Source organism: Epinephelus lanceolatus, chromosome 12 (assembly GCF_041903045.1).
Source record: "Epinephelus lanceolatus isolate andai-2023 chromosome 12, ASM4190304v1, whole genome shotgun sequence".
Taxonomy (NCBI): Eukaryota; Metazoa; Chordata; class Actinopteri; order Perciformes; family Serranidae; genus Epinephelus; species Epinephelus lanceolatus.
Window position 1 is genome coordinate 5839081 of NC_135745.1, and position 16717 is coordinate 5855797.

At 47.0% G+C, this 16717-nt stretch overlaps 19 non-coding genes and 19 pseudogenes across 19 annotated transcripts; all 38 read right to left on the minus strand.

Moving 5' to 3' along the window:
* Window positions 1–309: 309 nt before the first annotated feature.
* On the minus strand, window positions 310–490 carry LOC144466194 (U2 spliceosomal RNA; annotated as a pseudogene).
* A 141-nt stretch (window positions 491–631) lies between these two features.
* LOC144465906 (U5 spliceosomal RNA) lies at window positions 632–746 on the minus strand. The gene has a single exon (XR_013492988.1). It is a non-coding gene; the product is annotated as a U5 spliceosomal RNA (small nuclear RNA).
* Window positions 747–1191: 445 nt separating this feature from the next.
* LOC144466054 (U2 spliceosomal RNA) lies at window positions 1192–1372 on the minus strand (annotated as a pseudogene).
* Window positions 1373–1513: 141 nt separating this feature from the next.
* LOC144465407 (U5 spliceosomal RNA) lies at window positions 1514–1628 on the minus strand. The gene has a single exon (XR_013492559.1). It is a non-coding gene; the product is annotated as a U5 spliceosomal RNA (small nuclear RNA).
* Window positions 1629–2073: 445 nt separating this feature from the next.
* Window positions 2074–2254, minus strand: LOC144465176 (U2 spliceosomal RNA; annotated as a pseudogene).
* A 142-nt stretch (window positions 2255–2396) lies between these two features.
* Window positions 2397–2510, minus strand: LOC144465907 (U5 spliceosomal RNA). Its single transcript, XR_013492989.1, has one exon. It is a non-coding gene; the product is annotated as a U5 spliceosomal RNA (small nuclear RNA).
* Window positions 2511–2955: 445 nt separating this feature from the next.
* LOC144466056 (U2 spliceosomal RNA) lies at window positions 2956–3136 on the minus strand (annotated as a pseudogene).
* Window positions 3137–3277: 141 nt separating this feature from the next.
* LOC144465380 (U5 spliceosomal RNA) lies at window positions 3278–3392 on the minus strand. Its single transcript, XR_013492535.1, has one exon. It is a non-coding gene; the product is annotated as a U5 spliceosomal RNA (small nuclear RNA).
* Window positions 3393–3837: 445 nt separating this feature from the next.
* LOC144466195 (U2 spliceosomal RNA) lies at window positions 3838–4018 on the minus strand (annotated as a pseudogene).
* Window positions 4019–4160: 142 nt separating this feature from the next.
* LOC144465859 (U5 spliceosomal RNA) lies at window positions 4161–4274 on the minus strand. Its single transcript, XR_013492946.1, has one exon. It is a non-coding gene; the product is annotated as a U5 spliceosomal RNA (small nuclear RNA).
* Window positions 4275–4719: 445 nt separating this feature from the next.
* LOC144466196 (U2 spliceosomal RNA) lies at window positions 4720–4900 on the minus strand (annotated as a pseudogene).
* A 139-nt stretch (window positions 4901–5039) lies between these two features.
* Window positions 5040–5156, minus strand: LOC144465329 (U5 spliceosomal RNA). Its single transcript, XR_013492488.1, has one exon. It is a non-coding gene; the product is annotated as a U5 spliceosomal RNA (small nuclear RNA).
* A 445-nt stretch (window positions 5157–5601) lies between these two features.
* LOC144466197 (U2 spliceosomal RNA) lies at window positions 5602–5782 on the minus strand (annotated as a pseudogene).
* Window positions 5783–5921: 139 nt separating this feature from the next.
* LOC144465330 (U5 spliceosomal RNA) lies at window positions 5922–6038 on the minus strand. The gene has a single exon (XR_013492489.1). It is a non-coding gene; the product is annotated as a U5 spliceosomal RNA (small nuclear RNA).
* Window positions 6039–6484: 446 nt separating this feature from the next.
* LOC144466198 (U2 spliceosomal RNA) lies at window positions 6485–6665 on the minus strand (annotated as a pseudogene).
* Window positions 6666–6807: 142 nt separating this feature from the next.
* On the minus strand, window positions 6808–6921 carry LOC144465829 (U5 spliceosomal RNA). Its single transcript, XR_013492921.1, has one exon. It is a non-coding gene; the product is annotated as a U5 spliceosomal RNA (small nuclear RNA).
* A 445-nt stretch (window positions 6922–7366) lies between these two features.
* LOC144465209 (U2 spliceosomal RNA) lies at window positions 7367–7547 on the minus strand (annotated as a pseudogene).
* Window positions 7548–7689: 142 nt separating this feature from the next.
* Window positions 7690–7803, minus strand: LOC144465860 (U5 spliceosomal RNA). The gene has a single exon (XR_013492947.1). It is a non-coding gene; the product is annotated as a U5 spliceosomal RNA (small nuclear RNA).
* A 445-nt stretch (window positions 7804–8248) lies between these two features.
* On the minus strand, window positions 8249–8429 carry LOC144466199 (U2 spliceosomal RNA; annotated as a pseudogene).
* A 141-nt stretch (window positions 8430–8570) lies between these two features.
* Window positions 8571–8685, minus strand: LOC144465957 (U5 spliceosomal RNA). The gene has a single exon (XR_013493035.1). It is a non-coding gene; the product is annotated as a U5 spliceosomal RNA (small nuclear RNA).
* A 445-nt stretch (window positions 8686–9130) lies between these two features.
* LOC144466201 (U2 spliceosomal RNA) lies at window positions 9131–9311 on the minus strand (annotated as a pseudogene).
* Window positions 9312–9452: 141 nt separating this feature from the next.
* Window positions 9453–9567, minus strand: LOC144465339 (U5 spliceosomal RNA). The gene has a single exon (XR_013492497.1). It is a non-coding gene; the product is annotated as a U5 spliceosomal RNA (small nuclear RNA).
* A 445-nt stretch (window positions 9568–10012) lies between these two features.
* Window positions 10013–10191, minus strand: LOC144466145 (U2 spliceosomal RNA; annotated as a pseudogene).
* Window positions 10192–10332: 141 nt separating this feature from the next.
* Window positions 10333–10447, minus strand: LOC144465578 (U5 spliceosomal RNA). The gene has a single exon (XR_013492709.1). It is a non-coding gene; the product is annotated as a U5 spliceosomal RNA (small nuclear RNA).
* A 445-nt stretch (window positions 10448–10892) lies between these two features.
* On the minus strand, window positions 10893–11073 carry LOC144466202 (U2 spliceosomal RNA; annotated as a pseudogene).
* A 139-nt stretch (window positions 11074–11212) lies between these two features.
* Window positions 11213–11329, minus strand: LOC144465331 (U5 spliceosomal RNA). Its single transcript, XR_013492490.1, has one exon. It is a non-coding gene; the product is annotated as a U5 spliceosomal RNA (small nuclear RNA).
* Window positions 11330–11774: 445 nt separating this feature from the next.
* On the minus strand, window positions 11775–11955 carry LOC144466203 (U2 spliceosomal RNA; annotated as a pseudogene).
* Window positions 11956–12094: 139 nt separating this feature from the next.
* On the minus strand, window positions 12095–12211 carry LOC144465332 (U5 spliceosomal RNA). Its single transcript, XR_013492491.1, has one exon. It is a non-coding gene; the product is annotated as a U5 spliceosomal RNA (small nuclear RNA).
* A 446-nt stretch (window positions 12212–12657) lies between these two features.
* On the minus strand, window positions 12658–12838 carry LOC144466204 (U2 spliceosomal RNA; annotated as a pseudogene).
* Window positions 12839–12979: 141 nt separating this feature from the next.
* Window positions 12980–13094, minus strand: LOC144465751 (U5 spliceosomal RNA). The gene has a single exon (XR_013492859.1). It is a non-coding gene; the product is annotated as a U5 spliceosomal RNA (small nuclear RNA).
* A 445-nt stretch (window positions 13095–13539) lies between these two features.
* LOC144465210 (U2 spliceosomal RNA) lies at window positions 13540–13720 on the minus strand (annotated as a pseudogene).
* Window positions 13721–13862: 142 nt separating this feature from the next.
* On the minus strand, window positions 13863–13976 carry LOC144465861 (U5 spliceosomal RNA). Its single transcript, XR_013492948.1, has one exon. It is a non-coding gene; the product is annotated as a U5 spliceosomal RNA (small nuclear RNA).
* A 445-nt stretch (window positions 13977–14421) lies between these two features.
* LOC144466205 (U2 spliceosomal RNA) lies at window positions 14422–14602 on the minus strand (annotated as a pseudogene).
* Window positions 14603–14743: 141 nt separating this feature from the next.
* Window positions 14744–14858, minus strand: LOC144465959 (U5 spliceosomal RNA). The gene has a single exon (XR_013493036.1). It is a non-coding gene; the product is annotated as a U5 spliceosomal RNA (small nuclear RNA).
* A 445-nt stretch (window positions 14859–15303) lies between these two features.
* Window positions 15304–15484, minus strand: LOC144466206 (U2 spliceosomal RNA; annotated as a pseudogene).
* A 141-nt stretch (window positions 15485–15625) lies between these two features.
* On the minus strand, window positions 15626–15740 carry LOC144465340 (U5 spliceosomal RNA). Its single transcript, XR_013492498.1, has one exon. It is a non-coding gene; the product is annotated as a U5 spliceosomal RNA (small nuclear RNA).
* A 445-nt stretch (window positions 15741–16185) lies between these two features.
* On the minus strand, window positions 16186–16364 carry LOC144466146 (U2 spliceosomal RNA; annotated as a pseudogene).
* A 141-nt stretch (window positions 16365–16505) lies between these two features.
* Window positions 16506–16620, minus strand: LOC144465579 (U5 spliceosomal RNA). Its single transcript, XR_013492710.1, has one exon. It is a non-coding gene; the product is annotated as a U5 spliceosomal RNA (small nuclear RNA).
* Between the last annotated feature and the right edge of the window lie 97 nt (window positions 16621–16717).

Genomic DNA, 16717 nt, shown 5'->3' on the forward strand with positions numbered 1-16717 from the left:
CAATATTTCCTCTCTGTCCTGTGTTTTTCTGCCAATTAAAAGTGCAAATCTCGCTGTATTTTTTGAGACTTCATTTTGCTGTTGATTGGCTTTTACTCCAGTTGTCATGTTTTACAGCCATTTGAGACTGGGAGCCCAATGAGGTTCGCCAAGGGACATGGGTGATGAGGAGTCAACAGAGCCTATTTTGCCACAACGCCAGGCCATGAAGACAGCATCCAGTGGGACTCATTTGTTTCTCAGTCCAATGGCAATTTGAGCAATGGGCCGCTCCGTTTGCGTCGATATTTGGTTGTCCACAAGGCAGGAGAAGGGTGCGCCATTTCCAGCGGCGCTGCAATACCGGGTCGATGCGTGGAGTGAACGGAGCAAGCCCCTTTTTCAGCCCCCGACACAAAAAACATATGTTTAATGCTGTCGTCTTATTGAGGACATATCAGATATTAAACTGATGAGAACATTTACTACAGCCAAAAGGCCGAAAAGTGATGTGGCCCAACCGTTAGCTGCCCAACGCAATCTTCAGGCACAAGTGTCACTTGTCACAGTGCAATACTTTTCACTGGGCATCAAACACCTAAATCTAGCTCAGGCTTAAAATGGCTTTTCTGATCTTCACAAAAGCACAAGGCTCAGCCAAACGGCAAAGCCTGCCACAAATAGCTTCAACTCATTGGTGTTCCTTTCCACGGAAGTCTTTAGTAAAAGGCGAAAGACTTGTGCGTTATTAAAAGAAACCAGAGTAAGTACAGCCCTTTGATGAAGAACAGCCAAAGACCCTAGTCGTCCCAGTCAAAACACTCACGGTACGCCTGACTTGCCCCGCGATCCAAATCCCAGGCCACACCCATTCCCCTACCCCTGCCCACAATATCACTGTGGCAATATTTCCTCTCTGTCCTGTGTTTTTCTGCCAATTAAAAGTGCAAATCTCGCTGTATTTTTTGAGACTTCATTTTGCTGTTGATTGGCTTTTACTCCAGTTGTCATGTTTTACAGCCATTTGAGACTGGGAGCCCAATGAGGTTCGCCAAGGGACATGGGTGATGAGGAGTCAACAGAGCCTATTTTGCCACAACGCCAGGCCATGAAGACAGCATCCAGTGGGACTCATTTGTTTCTCAGTCCAATGGCAATTTGAGCAATGGGCCGCTCCGTTTGCGTTGATATTTGGTTGTCCACAAGGCAGGAGAAGGGTGCGCCATTTCCAGCGGCGCTGCAATACCGGGTCGATGCGTGGAGTGAACGGAGCAAGCCCCTTTTTCAGCCCCCGACACAAAAAACATATGTTTAATGTTGTCGTCTTATTGAGGACATATCAGATATTAAACTGATGAGAACATTTACTACAGCCAAAAGGCCGAAAAGTGATGTGGCCCAACCGTTAGCTGCCCAACGCAATCTTCAGGCACAAGTGTCACTTGTCACAGTGCAATACTTTTCACTGGGCATCAAACACCTAAATCTAGCTCAGGCTTAAAATGGCTTTTCTGATCTTCACAAAAGCACAAGGCTCAGCCAAACGGCAAAGCCTGCCAAAAATAGCTTCAACTCATTGGTGTTCCTTTCCACGGAAGTCTTTAGTAAAAGGCGAAAGACTTGTGCGTTATGAAAAGAAACCAGAGTAAGTACAGCCCTTTGATGAAGAACAGCCAAAGACCCTAGTCGTCCCAGTCAAAACACTCACGGTACGCCTGACTTGCCCCGCGATCCAAATCCCAGGCCACATCCATTCCCCTACCCCTGCCCACAATATCACTGTGGCAATATTTCCTCTCTGTCCTGTGTTTTTCTGCCAATTAAAAGTACAAATCTCGCTGTATTTTTTGAGACTTCATTTTGCTGTTGATTGGCTTTTACTCCAGTTGTCATGTTTTACAGCCATTTGAGACTGGGAGCCCAATGAGGTTCGCCAAGGGACATGGGTGATGAGGAGTCAACAGAGCCTATTTTGCCACAACGCCAGGCCATGAAGACAGCATCCAGTGGGACTCATTTGTTTCTCAGTCCAATGGCAATTTGAGCAATGGGCCGCTCCGTTTGCGTTGATATTTGGTTGTCCACAAGGCAGGAGAAGGGTGCGCCATTTCCAGCAGCGCTGCAATACCGGGTCGATGCGTGGAGTGAACGGAGCAAGCCCCTTTTTCAGCCCCCGACACAAAAAACATATGTTTAATGCTGTCGTCTTATTGAGGACATATCAGATATTAAACTGATGAGAACATTTACTACAGCCAAAAGGCCGAAAAGTGATGTGGCCCAACCGTTAACTGCCCAACGCAATCTTCAGGCACAAGTGTCACTTGTCACAGTGCAATACTTTTCACTGGGCATCAAACACCTAAATCTAGCTCAGGCTTAAAATGGCTTTTCTGATCTTCACAAAAGCACAAGGCTAAGCCAAATGACAAAGCCTGCCAAAAACAGCTTCAACGCATTGGTGTTCCTTTCCACGGAAGTCTTTAGTAAAAGGCGAAAGACTTGTGCGTTATGAAAAGTAACCAGAGTAAGTACAGCCCTTTGATGAAGAACAGCCAAAGACCCTAGTCGTCCCAGTCAAAACACTCATGGTACGCCTGACTTGCCCCGCGATCCAAATCCCAGGCCACACCCATTCCCCTACCCCTGCCCACAATATCACCGTGGCAATATTTCCTCTCTGTCCTGTGTTTTTCTGCCAATTAAAAGTGCAAATCTCGCTGTATTTTTTGAGACTTCATTTTGCTGTTGATTGGCTTTTACTCCAGTTGTCATGTTTTACAGCCATTTGAGACTGGGAGCCCAATGAGGTTCGCCAAGGGACATGGGTGATGAGGAGTCAACAGAGCCTATTTTGCCACAACGCCAGGCCATGAAGACAGCATCCAGTGGGACTCATTTGTTTCTCAGTCCAATGGCAATTTGAGCAATGGGCCGCTCCGTTTGCGTTGATATTTGGTTGTCCACAAGGCAGGAGAAGGGTGCGCCATTTCCAGCGGCGCTGCAATACCGGGTCGATGCGTGGAGTGAACGGAGCAAGCCCCTTTTTCAGCCCCCGACACAAAAAACATATGTTTAATGTTGTCGTCTTATTGAGGACATATCAGATATTAAACTGATGAGAACATTTACTACAGCCAAAAGGCCGAAAAGTGATGTGGCCCAACCGTTACCTGCCCAACGCAATCTTCAGGCACAAGTGTCACTTGTCACAGTGCAATACTTTTCACTGGGCATCAAACACCTAAATCTAGCTCAGGCTTAAAATGGCTTTTCTGATCTTCACAAAAGCACAAGGCTAAGCCAAATGGCAAAGCCTGCCAAAAATAGCTTCAACTCATTGGTGTTCCTTTCCACGGAAGTCTTTAGTAAAAGGCGAAAGACTTGTGCGTTATGAAAAGAAACCAGAGTAAGTACAGCCCTTTGATGAAGAACAGCCAAAGACCCTAGTCGTCCCAGTCAAAACACTCACGGTACGCCTGACTTGCCCCGCGATCCAAATCCCAGGCCACACCCATTCCCCTACCCCTGCCCACAATATCACCGTGGCAATATTTCCTCTCTGTCCTGTGTTTTTCTGCCAATTAAAAGTGCAAATCTCGCTGTATTTTTTGAGACTTCATTTTGCTGTTGATTGGCTTTTACTCCAGTTGTCATGTTTTACAGCCATTTGAGACTGGGAGCCCAATGAGGTTCGCCAAGGGACATGGGTGATGAGGAGTCAACAGAGCCTATTTTGCCACAACGCCAGGCCATGAAGACAGCATCCAGTGGGACTCATTTGTTTCTCAGTCCAATGGCAATTTGAGCAATGGGCCGCTCCGTTTGCGTCGATATTTGGTTGTCCACAAGGCAGGAGAAGGGTGCGCCATTTCCAGCGGCGCTGCAATACCGGGTCGATGCGTGGAGTGAACGGAGCAAGCCCCTTTTTCAGCCCCCGACACAAAAAACATATGTTTAATGCTGTCGTCTTATTGAGGACATATCAGATATTAAACTGATGAGAACATTTACTACAGCCAAAAGGCCGAAAAGTGATGTGGCCCAACCGTTAGCTGCCCAACGCAATCTTCAGGCACAAGTGTCACTTGTCACAGTGCAATACTTTTCACTGGGCATCAAACACCTAAATCTAGCTCAGGCTTAAAATGGCTTTTCTGATCTTCACAAAAGCACAAGGCTAAGCCAAATGACAAAGCCTGCCAAAAATAGCTTCAACGCATTGGTGTTCCTTTCCACGGAAGTCTTTAGTAAAAGGCGAAAGACTTGCGCGTTATGAAAAGAAACCAGAGTAAGTACAGCCCTTTGATGAAGAACAGCCAAAGACCCTAGTCGTCCCAGTCAAAACACTCACGGTACGCCTGACTTGCCCCGCGATCCAAATCCCAGGCCACACCCATTCCCCTACCCCTGCCCACAATATCACCGTGGCAATATTTCCTCTCTGTCCTGTGTTTTTCTGCCAATTAAAAGTGCAAATCTCGCTGTATTTTTTGAGACTTCATTTTGCTGTTGATTGGCTTTTACTCCAGTTGTCATGTTTTACAGCCATTTGAGACTGGGAGCCCAATGAGGTTCGCCAAGGGACATGGGTGATGAGGAGTCAACAGAGCCTATTTTGCCACAACGCCAGGCCATGAAGACAGCATCCAGTGGGACTCATTTGTTTCTCAGTCCAATGGCAATTTGAGCAATGGGCCGCTCCGTTTGCGTCGATATTTGGTTGTCCACAAGGCAGGAGAAGGGTGCGCCATTTCCAGCGGCGCTGCAATACCGGGTCGATGCGTGGAGTGAACGGAGCAAGCCCCTTTTTCAGCCCCCGACACAAAAAACATATGTTTAATGCTGTCGTCTTATTGAGGACATATCAGATATTAAACTGATGAGAACATTTACTACAGCCAAAAGGCCGAAAAGTGATGTGGCCCAACCGTTAGCTGCCCAACGCAATCTTCAGGCACAAGTGTCACTTGTCACAGTGCAATACTTTTCACTGGGCATCAAACACCTAAATCTAGCTCAGGCTTAAAATGGCTTTTCTGATCTTCACAAAAGCACAAAGCTCAGCCAAACGGCAAAGCCTGCCAAAAATAGCTTCAACTCATTGGTGTTCCTTTCCACGGAAGTCTTTAGTAAAAGGCGAAAGACTTGTGCGTTATGAAAAGAAACCAGAGTAAGTACAGCCCTTTGATGAAGAACAGCCAAAGACCCTAGTCGTCCCAGTCAAAACACTCATGGTACGCCTGACTTGCCCCGCGATCCAAATCCCAGGCCACACCCATTCCCCTACCCCTGCCCACAATATCACTGTGGCAATATTTCCTCTCTGTCCTGTGTTTTTCTGCCAATTAAAAGTGCAAATCTCGCTGTATTTTTTGAGACTTCATTTTGCTGTTGATTGGCTTTTACTCCAGTTGTCATGTTTTACAGCCATTTGAGACTGGGAGCCCAATGAGGTTCGCCAAGGGACATGGGTGATGAGGAGTCAACAGAGCCTATTTTGCCACAACGCCAGGCCATGAAGACAGCATCCAGTGGGACTCATTTGTTTCTCAGTCCAATGGCAATTTGAGCAATGGGCCGCTCCGTTTGCGTCGATATTTGGTTGTCCACAAGGCAGGAGAAGGGTGCGCCATTTCCAGCGGCGCTGCAATACCGGGTCGATGCGTGGAGTGAACGGAGCAAGCCCCTTTTTCAGCCCCCGACACAAAAAACATATGTTTAATGCTGTCGTCTTATTGAGGACATATCAGATATTAAACTGATGAGAACATTTACTACAGCCAAAAGGCCGAAAAGTGATGTGGCCCAACCGTTAGCTGCCCAACGCAATCTTCAGGCACAAGTGTCACTTGTCACAGTGCAATACTTTTCACTGGGCATCAAACACCTAAATCTAGCTCAGGCTTAAAATGGCTTTTCTGATCTTCACAAAAGCACAAAGCTCAGCCAAACGGCAAAGCCTGCCAAAAATAGCTTCAACTCATTGGTGTTCCTTTCCACGGAAGTCTTTAGTAAAAGGCGAAAGACTTGTGCGTTATGAAAAGAAACCAGAGTAAGTACAGCCCTTTGATGAAGAACAGCCAAAGACCCTAGTCGTCCCAGTCAAAACACTCATGGTACGCCTGACTTGCCCCGCGATCCAAATCCCAGGCCACACCCATTCCCCTACCCCTGCCCACAATATCACTGTGGCAATATTTCCTCTCTGTCCTGTGTTTTTCTGCCAATTAAAAGTGCAAATCTCGTTGTATTTTTTTGAGACTTCATTTTGCTGTTGATTGGCTTTTACTCCAGTTGTCATGTTTTACAGCCATTTGAGACTGGGAGCCCAATGAGGTTCGCCAAGGGACATGGGTGATGAGGAGTCAACAGAGCCTATTTTGCCACAACGCCAGGCCATGAAGACAGCATCCAGTGGGACTCATTTGTTTCTCAGTCCAATGGCAATTTGAGCAATGGGCCGCTCCGTTTGCGTCGATATTTGGTTGTCCACAAGGCAGGAGAAGGGTGCGCCATTTCCAGCGGCGCTGCAATACCGGGTCGATGCGTGGAGTGAACGGAGCAAGCCCCTTTTTCAGCCCCCGACACAAAAAACATATGTTTAATGCTGTCGTCTTATTGAGGACATATCAGATATTAAACTGATGAGAACATTTACTACAGCCAAAAGGCCGAAAAGTGATGTGGCCCAACCGTTAGCTGCCCAAGGCAATCTTCAGGCACAAGTGTCACTTGTCACAGTGCAATACTTTTCACTGGGCATCAAACACCTAAATCTAGCTCAGGCTTAAAATGGCTTTTCTGATCTTCACAAAAGCACAAGGCAAAGCCAAATGGCAAAGCCTGCCAAAAATAGCTTCAACTCATTGGTGTTCCTTTCCACGGAAGTCTTTAGTAAAATGCGAAAGACTTGTGCGTTATGAAAAGAAACCAGAGTAAGTACAGCCCTTTGATGAAGAACAGCCAAAGACCCTAGTCGTCCCAGTCAAAACACTCACGGTACGCCTGACTTGCCCCGCGATCCAAATCCCAGGCCACACCCATTCCCCTACCCCTGCCCACAATATCACCATGGCAATATTTCCTCTCTGTCCTGTGTTTTTCTGCCAATTAAAAGTGCAAATCTCGCTGTATTTTTTGAGACTTCATTTTGCTGTTGATTGGCTTTTACTCCAGTTGTCATGTTTTACAGCCATTTGAGACTGGGAGCCCAATGAGGTTCGCCAAGGGACATGGGTGATGAGGAGTCAACAGAGCCTATTTTGCCACAACGCCAGGCCATGAAGACAGCATCCAGTGGGACTCATTTGTTTCTCAGTCCAATGGCAATTTGAGCAATGGGCCGCTCCGTTTGCGTCGATATTTGGTTGTCCACAAGGCAGGAGAAGGGTGCGCCATTTCCAGCGGCGCTGCAATACCGGGTCGATGCGTGGAGTGAACGGAGCAAGCCCCTTTTTCAGCCCCCGACACAAAAAACATATGTTTAATGCTGTCGTCTTATTGAGGACATATCAGATATTAAACTGATGAGAACATTTACTACAGCCAAAAGGCTGAAAAGTGATGTGGCCCAACCGTTAGCTGCCCAACGCAATCTTCAGGCACAAGTGTCACTTGTCACAGTGCAATACTTTTCACTGGGCATCAAACACCTAAATCTAGCTCAGGCTTAAAATGGCTTTTCTGATCTTCACAAAAGCACAAGGCTAAGCCAAATGACAAAGCCTGCCAAAAATAGCTTCAACGCATTGGTGTTCCTTTCCACGGAAGTCTTTAGTAAAAGGCGAAAGACTTGCGCGTTATGAAAAGAAACCAGAGTAAGTACAGCCCTTTGATGAAGAACAGCCAAAGACCCTAGTCGTCCCAGTCAAAACACTCACGGTACGCCTGACTTGCCCCGCGATCCAAATCCCAGGCCACACCCATTCCCCTACCCCTGCCCACAATATCACCGTGGCAATATTTCCTCTCTGTCCTGTGTTTTTCTGCCAATTAAAAGTGCAAATCTCGCTGTATTTTTTGAGACTTCATTTTGCTGTTGATTGGCTTTTACTCCAGTTGTCATGTTTTACAGCCATTTGAGACTGGGAGCCCAATGAGGTTCGCCAAGGGACATGGGTGATGAGGAGTCAACAGAGCCTATTTTGCCACAACGCCAGGCCATGAAGACAGCATCCAGTGGGACTCATTTGTTTCTCAGTCCAATGGCAATTTGAGCAATGGGCCGCTCCGTTTGCGTTGATATTTGGTTGTCCACAAGGCAGGAGAAGGGTGCGCCATTTCCAGCGGCGCTGCAATACCGGGTCGATGCGTGGAGTGAACGGAGCAAGCCCCTTTTTCAGCCCCCGACACAAAAAACATATGTTTAATGCTGTCGTCTTATTGAGGACATATCAGATATTAAACTGATGAGAACATTTACTACAGCCAAAAGGCCGAAAAGTGATGTGGCCCAACCGTTAGCTGCCCAACGCAATCTTCAGGCACAAGTGTCACTTGTCACAGTGCAATACTTTTCACTGGGCATCAAACACCTAAATCTAGCTCAGGCTTAAAATGGCTTTTCTGATCTTCACAAAAGCACAAGGCTCAGCCAAACGGCAAAGCCTGCCAAAAATAGCTTCAACGTATTGGTGTTGCTTTCCACGGAAGTCTTTAGTAAAAGGCGAAAGACTTGTGCGTTATGAAAAGAAACCAGAGTAAGTACAGCCCTTTGATGAAGAACAGCCAAAGACCCTAGTCGTCCCAGTCAAAACACTCATGGTACGCCTGACTTGCCCCGCGATCCAAATCCCAGGCCACACCCATTCCCCTACCCCTGCCCACAATATCACCGTGGCAATATTTCCTCTCTGTCCTGTGTTTTTCTGCCAATTAAAAGTGCAAATCTCGCTGTATTTTTTGAGACTTCATTTTGCTGTTGATTGGCTTTTACTCCAGTTGTCATGTTTTACAGCCATTTGAGACTGGGAGCCCAATGAGGTTTGCCAAGGGACATGGGTGATGAGGAGTCAACAGAGCCTATTTTGCCACAACGCCAGGCCATGAAGACAGCATCCAGTGGGACTCATTTGTTTCTCAGTCCAATGGCAATTTGAACAATGGGCCGCTCCGTTTGCGTCGATATTTGGTTGTCCACAAGGCAGGAGAAGGGTGCGCCATTTCCAGCGGCGCTGCAATACCGGGTCGATGCGTGGAGTGAACGGAGCAAGCCCCTTTTTCAGCCCCCGACACAAAAAACATATGTTTAATGCTGTCGTCTTATTGAGGACATATCAGATATTAAACTGATGAGAACATTTACTACAGCCAAAAGGCCGAAAAGTGATGTGGCCCAACCGTTAGCTGCCCAACGCAATCTTCAGGCACAAGTGTCACTTGTCACAGTGCAATACTTTTCACTGGGCATCAAACACCTAAATCTAGCTCAGGCTTAAAATGGCTTTTCTGATCTTCACAAAAGCACAAGGCTCAGCCAAATGGCAAAGCCTGCCAAAAATAGCTTCAACTCATTGGTGTTCCTTTCCACGGAAGTCTTTAGTAAAAGGCGAAAGACTTGTGCGTTATGAAAAGAAACCAGAGTAAGTACAGCCCTTTGATGAAGAACAGCCAAAGACCCTAGTCGTCCCAGTCAAAACACTCACGGTACGCCTGACTTGCCCCGCGATCCAAATCCCAGGCCACACCCATTCCCCTACCCCTGCCCACAATATCACTGTGGCAATATTTCCTCTCTGTCCTGTGTTTTTCTGCCAATTAAAAGTGCAAATCTCGCTGTATTTTTTAAGACTTCATTTTGCTGTTGATTGGCTTTTACTCCAGTTGTCATGTTTTACAGCCATTTGAGACTGGGAGCCCAATGAGGTTCGCCAAGGGACATGGGTGATGAGGAGTCAACAGAGCCTATTTTGCCACAACGCCAGGCCATGAAGACAGCATCCAGTGGGACTCATTTGTTTCTCAGTCCAATGGCAATTTGAGCAATGGGCCGCTCCGTTTGCGTCGATATTTGGTTGTCCACAAGGCAGGAGAAGGGTGCGCCATTTCCAGCGGCGCTGCAATACCGGGTCGATGCGTGGAGTGAACGGAGCAAGCCCCTTTTTCAGCCCCCGACACAAAAAACATGTTTAATGCTGTCGTCTTATTGAGGACATATCAGATATTAAACTGATGAGAACATTTACTACAGCCAAAAGGCCGAAAAGTGATGTGGCCCAACCGTTAGCTGCCCAACGCAATCTTCAGGCACAAGTGTCACTTGTCACAGTGCAATACTTTTCACTGGGCATCAAACACCTAAATCTAGCTCAGGCTTAAAATGGCTTTTCTGATCTTCACAAAAGCACAAGGCTAAGCCAAATGGCAAAGCCTGCCAAAAATAGCTTCAACTCATTGGTGTTGCTTTCCACGGAAGTCTTTAGTAAAAGGCGAAAGACTTGTGCGTTATGAAAAGAAACCAGAGTAAGTACAGCCCTTTGATGAAGAACAGCCAAAGACCCTAGTCGTCCCAGTCAAAACACTCACGGTACGCCTGACTTGCCCCGCGATCCAAATCCCAGGCCACACCCATTCCCCTACCCCTGCCCACAATATCACTGTGGCAATATTTCCTCTCTGTCCTGTGTTTTTCTGCCAATTAAAAGTGCAAATCTCGCTGTATTTTTTGAGACTTCATTTTGCTGTTGATTGGCTTTTACTCCAGTTGTCATGTTTTACAGCCATTTGAGACTGGGAGCCCAATGAGGTTCGCCAAGGGACATGGGTGATGAGGAGTCAACAGAGCCTATTTTGCCACAACGCCAGGCCATGAAGACAGCATCCAGTGGGACTCATTTGTTTCTCAGTCCAATGGCAATTTGAGCAATGGGCCGCTCCGTTTGCGTCGATATTTGGTTGTCCACAAGGCAGGAGAAGGGTGCGCCATTTCCAGCGGCGCTGCAATACCGGGTCGATGCGTGGAGTGAACGGAGCAAGCCCCTTTTTCAGCCCCCGACACAAAAAACATATGTTTAATGCTGTCGTCTTATTGAGGACATATCAGATATTAAACTGATGAGAACATTTACTACAGCCAAAAGGCCGAAAAGTGATGTGGCCCAACCGTTAGCTGCCCAACGCAATCTTCAGGCACAAGTGTCACTTGTCACAGTGCAATACTTTTCACTGGGCATCAAACACCTAAATCTAGCTCAGGCTTAAAACGGCTTTTCTGATCTTCACAAAAGCACAAAGCTCAGCCAAACGGCAAAGCCTGCCAAAAATAGCTTCAACTCATTGGTGTTCCTTTCCACGGAAGTCTTTAGTAAAAGGCGAAAGACTTGTGCGTTATGAAAAGAAACCAGAGTAAGTACAGCCCTTTGATGAAGAACAGCCAAAGACCCTAGTCGTCCCAGTCAAAACACTCATGGTACGCCTGACTTGCCCCGCGATCCAAATCCCAGGCCACACCCATTCCCCTACCCCTGCCCACAATATCACTGTGGCAATATTTCCTCTCTGTCCTGTGTTTTTCTGCCAATTAAAAGTGCAAATCTCGCTGTATTTTTTGAGACTTCATTTTGCTGTTGATTGGCTTTTACTCCAGTTGTCATGTTTTACAGCCATTTGAGACTGGGAGCCCAATGAGGTTCGCCAAGGGACATGGGTGATGAGGAGTCAACAGAGCCTATTTTGCCACAACGCCAGGCCATGAAGACAGCATCCAGTGGGACTCATTTGTTTCTCAGTCCAATGGCAATTTGAGCAATGGGCCGCTCCGTTTGCGTCGATATTTGGTTGTCCACAAGGCAGGAGAAGGGTGCGCCATTTCCAGCGGCGCTGCAATACCGGGTCGATGCGTGGAGTGAACGGAGCAAGCCCCTTTTTCAGCCCCCGACACAAAAAACATATGTTTAATGCTGTCGTCTTATTGAGGACATATCAGATATTAAACTGATGAGAACATTTACTACAGCCAAAAGGCCGAAAAGTGATGTGGCCCAACCGTTAGCTGCCCAACGCAATCTTCAGGCACAAGTGTCACTTGTCACAGTGCAATACTTTTCACTGGGCATCAAACACCTAAATCTAGCTCAGGCTTAAAATGGCTTTTCTGATCTTCACAAAAGCACAAAGCTCAGCCAAACGGCAAAGCCTGCCAAAAATAGCTTCAACTCATTGGTGTTCCTTTCCACGGAAGTCTTTAGTAAAAGGCGAAAGACTTGTGCGTTATGAAAAGAAACCAGAGTAAGTACAGCCCTTTGATGAAGAACAGCCAAAGACCCTAGTCGTCCCAGTCAAAACACTCATGGTACGCCTGACTTGCCCCGCGATCCAAATCCCAGGCCACACCCATTCCCCTACCCCTGCCCACAATATCACTGTGGCAATATTTCCTCTCTGTCCTGTGTTTTTCTGCCAATTAAAAGTGCAAATCTCGTTGTATTTTTTTGAGACTTCATTTTGCTGTTGATTGGCTTTTACTCCAGTTGTCATGTTTTACAGCCATTTGAGACTGGGAGCCCAATGAGGTTCGCCAAGGGACATGGGTGATGAGGAGTCAACAGAGCCTATTTTGCCACAACGCCAGGCCATGAAGACAGCATCCAGTGGGACTCATTTGTTTCTCAGTCCAATGGCAATTTGAGCAATGGGCCGCTCCGTTTGCGTCGATATTTGGTTGTCCACAAGGCAGGAGAAGGGTGCGCCATTTCCAGCGGCGCTGCAATACCGGGTCGATGCGTGGAGTGAACGGAGCAAGCCCCTTTTTCAGCCCCCGACACAAAAAACATATGTTTAATGCTGTCGTCTTATTGAGGACATATCAGATATTAAACTGATGAGAACATTTACTACAGCCAAAAGGCCGAAAAGTGATGTGGCCCAACCGTTAGCTGCCCAAGGCAATCTTCAGGCACAAGTGTCACTTGTCACAGTGCAATACTTTTCACTGGGCATCAAACACCTAAATCTAGCTCAGGCTTAAAATGGCTTTTCTGATCTTCACAAAAGCACAAGGCTAAGCCAAATGGCAAAGCCTGCCAAAAATAGCTTCAACTCATTGGTGTTCCTTTCCACGGAAGTCTTTAGTAAAATGCGAAAGACTTGTGCGTTATGAAAAGAAACCAGAGTAAGTACAGCCCTTTGATGAAGAACAGCCAAAGACCCTAGTCGTCCCAGTCAAAACACTCACGGTACGCCTGACTTGCCCCGCGATCCAAATCCCAGGCCACACCCATTCCCCTACCCCTGCCCACAATATCACCATGGCAATATTTCCTCTCTGTCCTGTGTTTTTCTGCCAATTAAAAGTGCAAATCTCGCTGTATTTTTTGAGACTTCATTTTGCTGTTGATTGGCTTTTACTCCAGTTGTCATGTTTTACAGCCATTTGAGACTGGGAGCCCAATGAGGTTCGCCAAGGGACATGGGTGATGAGGAGTCAACAGAGCCTATTTTGCCACAACGCCAGGCCATGAAGACAGCATCCAGTGGGACTCATTTGTTTCTCAGTCCAATGGCAATTTGAGCAATGGGCCGCTCCGTTTGCGTCGATATTTGGTTGTCCACAAGGCAGGAGAAGGGTGCGCCATTTCCAGCGGCGCTGCAATACCGGGTCGATGCGTGGAGTGAACGGAGCAAGCCCCTTTTTCAGCCCCCGACACAAAAAACATATGTTTAATGCTGTCGTCTTATTGAGGACATATCAGATATTAAACTGATGAGAACATTTACTACAGCCAAAAGGCTGAAAAGTGATGTGGCCCAACCGTTAGCTGCCCAACGCAATCTTCAGGCACAAGTGTCACTTGTCACAGTGCAATACTTTTCACTGGGCATCAAACACCTAAATCTAGCTCAGGCTTAAAATGGCTTTTCTGATCTTCACAAAAGCACAAGGCTAAGCCAAATGACAAAGCCTGCCAAAAATAGCTTCAACGCATTGGTGTTCCTTTCCACGGAAGTCTTTAGTAAAAGGCGAAAGACTTGCGCGTTATGAAAAGAAACCAGAGTAAGTACAGCCCTTTGATGAAGAACAGCCAAAGACCCTAGTCGTCCCAGTCAAAACACTCACGGTACGCCTGACTTGCCCCGCGATCCAAATCCCAGGCCACACCCATTCCCCTACCCCTGCCCACAATATCACCGTGGCAATATTTCCTCTCTGTCCTGTGTTTTTCTGCCAATTAAAAGTGCAAATCTCGCTGTATTTTTTGAGACTTCATTTTGCTGTTGATTGGCTTTTACTCCAGTTGTCATGTTTTACAGCCATTTGAGACTGGGAGCCCAATGAGGTTCGCCAAGGGACATGGGTGATGAGGAGTCAACAGAGCCTATTTTGCCACAACGCCAGGCCATGAAGACAGCATCCAGTGGGACTCATTTGTTTCTCAGTCCAATGGCAATTTGAGCAATGGGCCGCTCCGTTTGCGTTGATATTTGGTTGTCCACAAGGCAGGAGAAGGGTGCGCCATTTCCAGCGGCGCTGCAATACCGGGTCGATGCGTGGAGTGAACGGAGCAAGCCCCTTTTTCAGCCCCCGACACAAAAAACATATGTTTAATGCTGTCGTCTTATTGAGGACATATCAGATATTAAACTGATGAGAACATTTACTACAGCCAAAAGGCCGAAAAGTGATGTGGCCCAACCGTTAGCTGCCCAACGCAATCTTCAGGCACAAGTGTCACTTGTCACAGTGCAATACTTTTCACTGGGCATCAAACACCTAAATCTAGCTCAGGCTTAAAATGGCTTTTCTGATCTTCACAAAAGCACAAGGCTCAGCCAAACGGCAAAGCCTGCCAAAAATAGCTTCAACGTATTGGTGTTGCTTTCCACGGAAGTCTTTAGTAAAAGGCGAAAGACTTGTGCGTTATGAAAAGAAACCAGAGTAAGTACAGCCCTTTGATGAAGAACAGCCAAAGACCCTAGTCGTCCCAGTCAAAACACTCATGGTACGCCTGACTTGCCCCGCGATCCAAATCCCAGGCCACACCCATTCCCCTACCCCTGCCCACAATATCACCGTGGCAATATTTCCTCTCTGTCCTGTGTTTTTCTGCCAATTAAAAGTGCAAATCTCGCTGTATTTTTTGAGACTTCATTTTGCTGTTGATTGGCTTTTACTCCAGTTGTCATGTTTTACAGCCATTTGAGACTGGGAGCCCAATGAGGTTTGCCAAGGGACATGGGTGATGAGGAGTCAACAGAGCCTATTTTGCCACAACGCCAGGCCATGAAGACAGCATCCAGTGGGACTCATTTGTTTCTCAGTCCAATGGCAATTTGAACAATGGGCCGCTCCGTTTGCGTCGATATTTGGTTGTCCACAAGGCAGGAGAAGGGTGCGCCATTTCCAGCGGCGCTGCAATACCGGGTCGATGCGTGGAGTGAACGGAGCAAGCCCCTTTTTCAGCCCCCGACACAAAAAACATATGTTTAATGCTGTCGTCTTATTGAGGACATATCAGATATTAAACTGATGAGAACATTTACTACAGCCAAAAGGCCGAAAAGTGATGTGGCCCAACCGTTAGCTGCCCAACGCAATCTTCAGGCACAAGTGTCACTTGTCACAGTGCAATACTTTTCACTGGGCATCAAACACCTAAATCTAGCTCAGGCTTAAAATGGCTTTTCTGATCTTCACAAAAGCACAAGGCTCAGCCAAATGGCAAAGCCTGCCAAAAATAGCTTCAACTCATTGGTGTTCCTTTCCACGGAAGTCTTTAGTAAAAGGCGAAAGACTTGTGCGTTATGAAAAGAAACCAGAGTAAGTACAGCCCTTTGATGAAGAACAGCCAAAGACCCTAGTCGTCCCAGTCAAAACACTCACGGTACGCCTGACTTGCCCCGCGATCCAAATCCCAGGCCACACCCATTCCCCTACCCCTGCCCACAATATCACTGTGGCAATATTTCCTCTCTGTCCTGTGTTTTTCTGCCAATTAAAAGTGCAAATCTCGCTGTATTTTTTGAGACTTCATTTTGCTGTTGATTGGCTTTTACTCCAGTTGTCATGTTTTACAGCCATTTGAGACTGGGAGCCCAATGAGGTTCGCCAAGGGACATGGGTGATGAGGAGTCAACAGAGCCTATTTTGCCACAACGCCAGGCCATGAAGACAGCATCCAGTGGGACTCATTTGTTTCTCAGTCCAATGGCAATTTGAGCAATGGGCCGCTCCGTTTGCGTCGATATTTGGTTGTCCACAAGGCAGGAGAAGGGTGCGCCATTTCCAGCGGCGCTGCAATACCGGGTCGATGCGTGGAGTGAACGGAGCAAGCCCCTTTTTCAGCCCCCGACACAAAAAACATGTTTAATGCTGTCGTCTTATTGAGGACATATCAGATATTAAACTGATGAGAACATTTACTACAGCCAAAAGGCCGAAAAGTGATGTGGCCCAACCGTTAGCTGCCCAACGCAATCTTCAGGCACAAGTGTCACTTGTCACAGTGCAATACTTTTCACTGGGCATCAAACACCTAAATCTAGCTCAGGCTTAAAATGGCTTTTCTGATCTTCACAAAAGCACAAGGCTAAGCCAAATGGCAAAGCCTGCCAAAAATAGCTTCAACTCATTGGTGTTGCTTTCCACGGAAGTCTTTAGTAAAAGGCGAAAGACTTGTGCGTTATGAAAAGAAACCAGAGTAAGTACAGCCCTTTGATGAAGAACAGCCAAAGACCCTAGTCGTCCCAGTCAAAACACTCACGGTACGCCTGACTTGCCCCGCGATCCAAATCCCAGGCC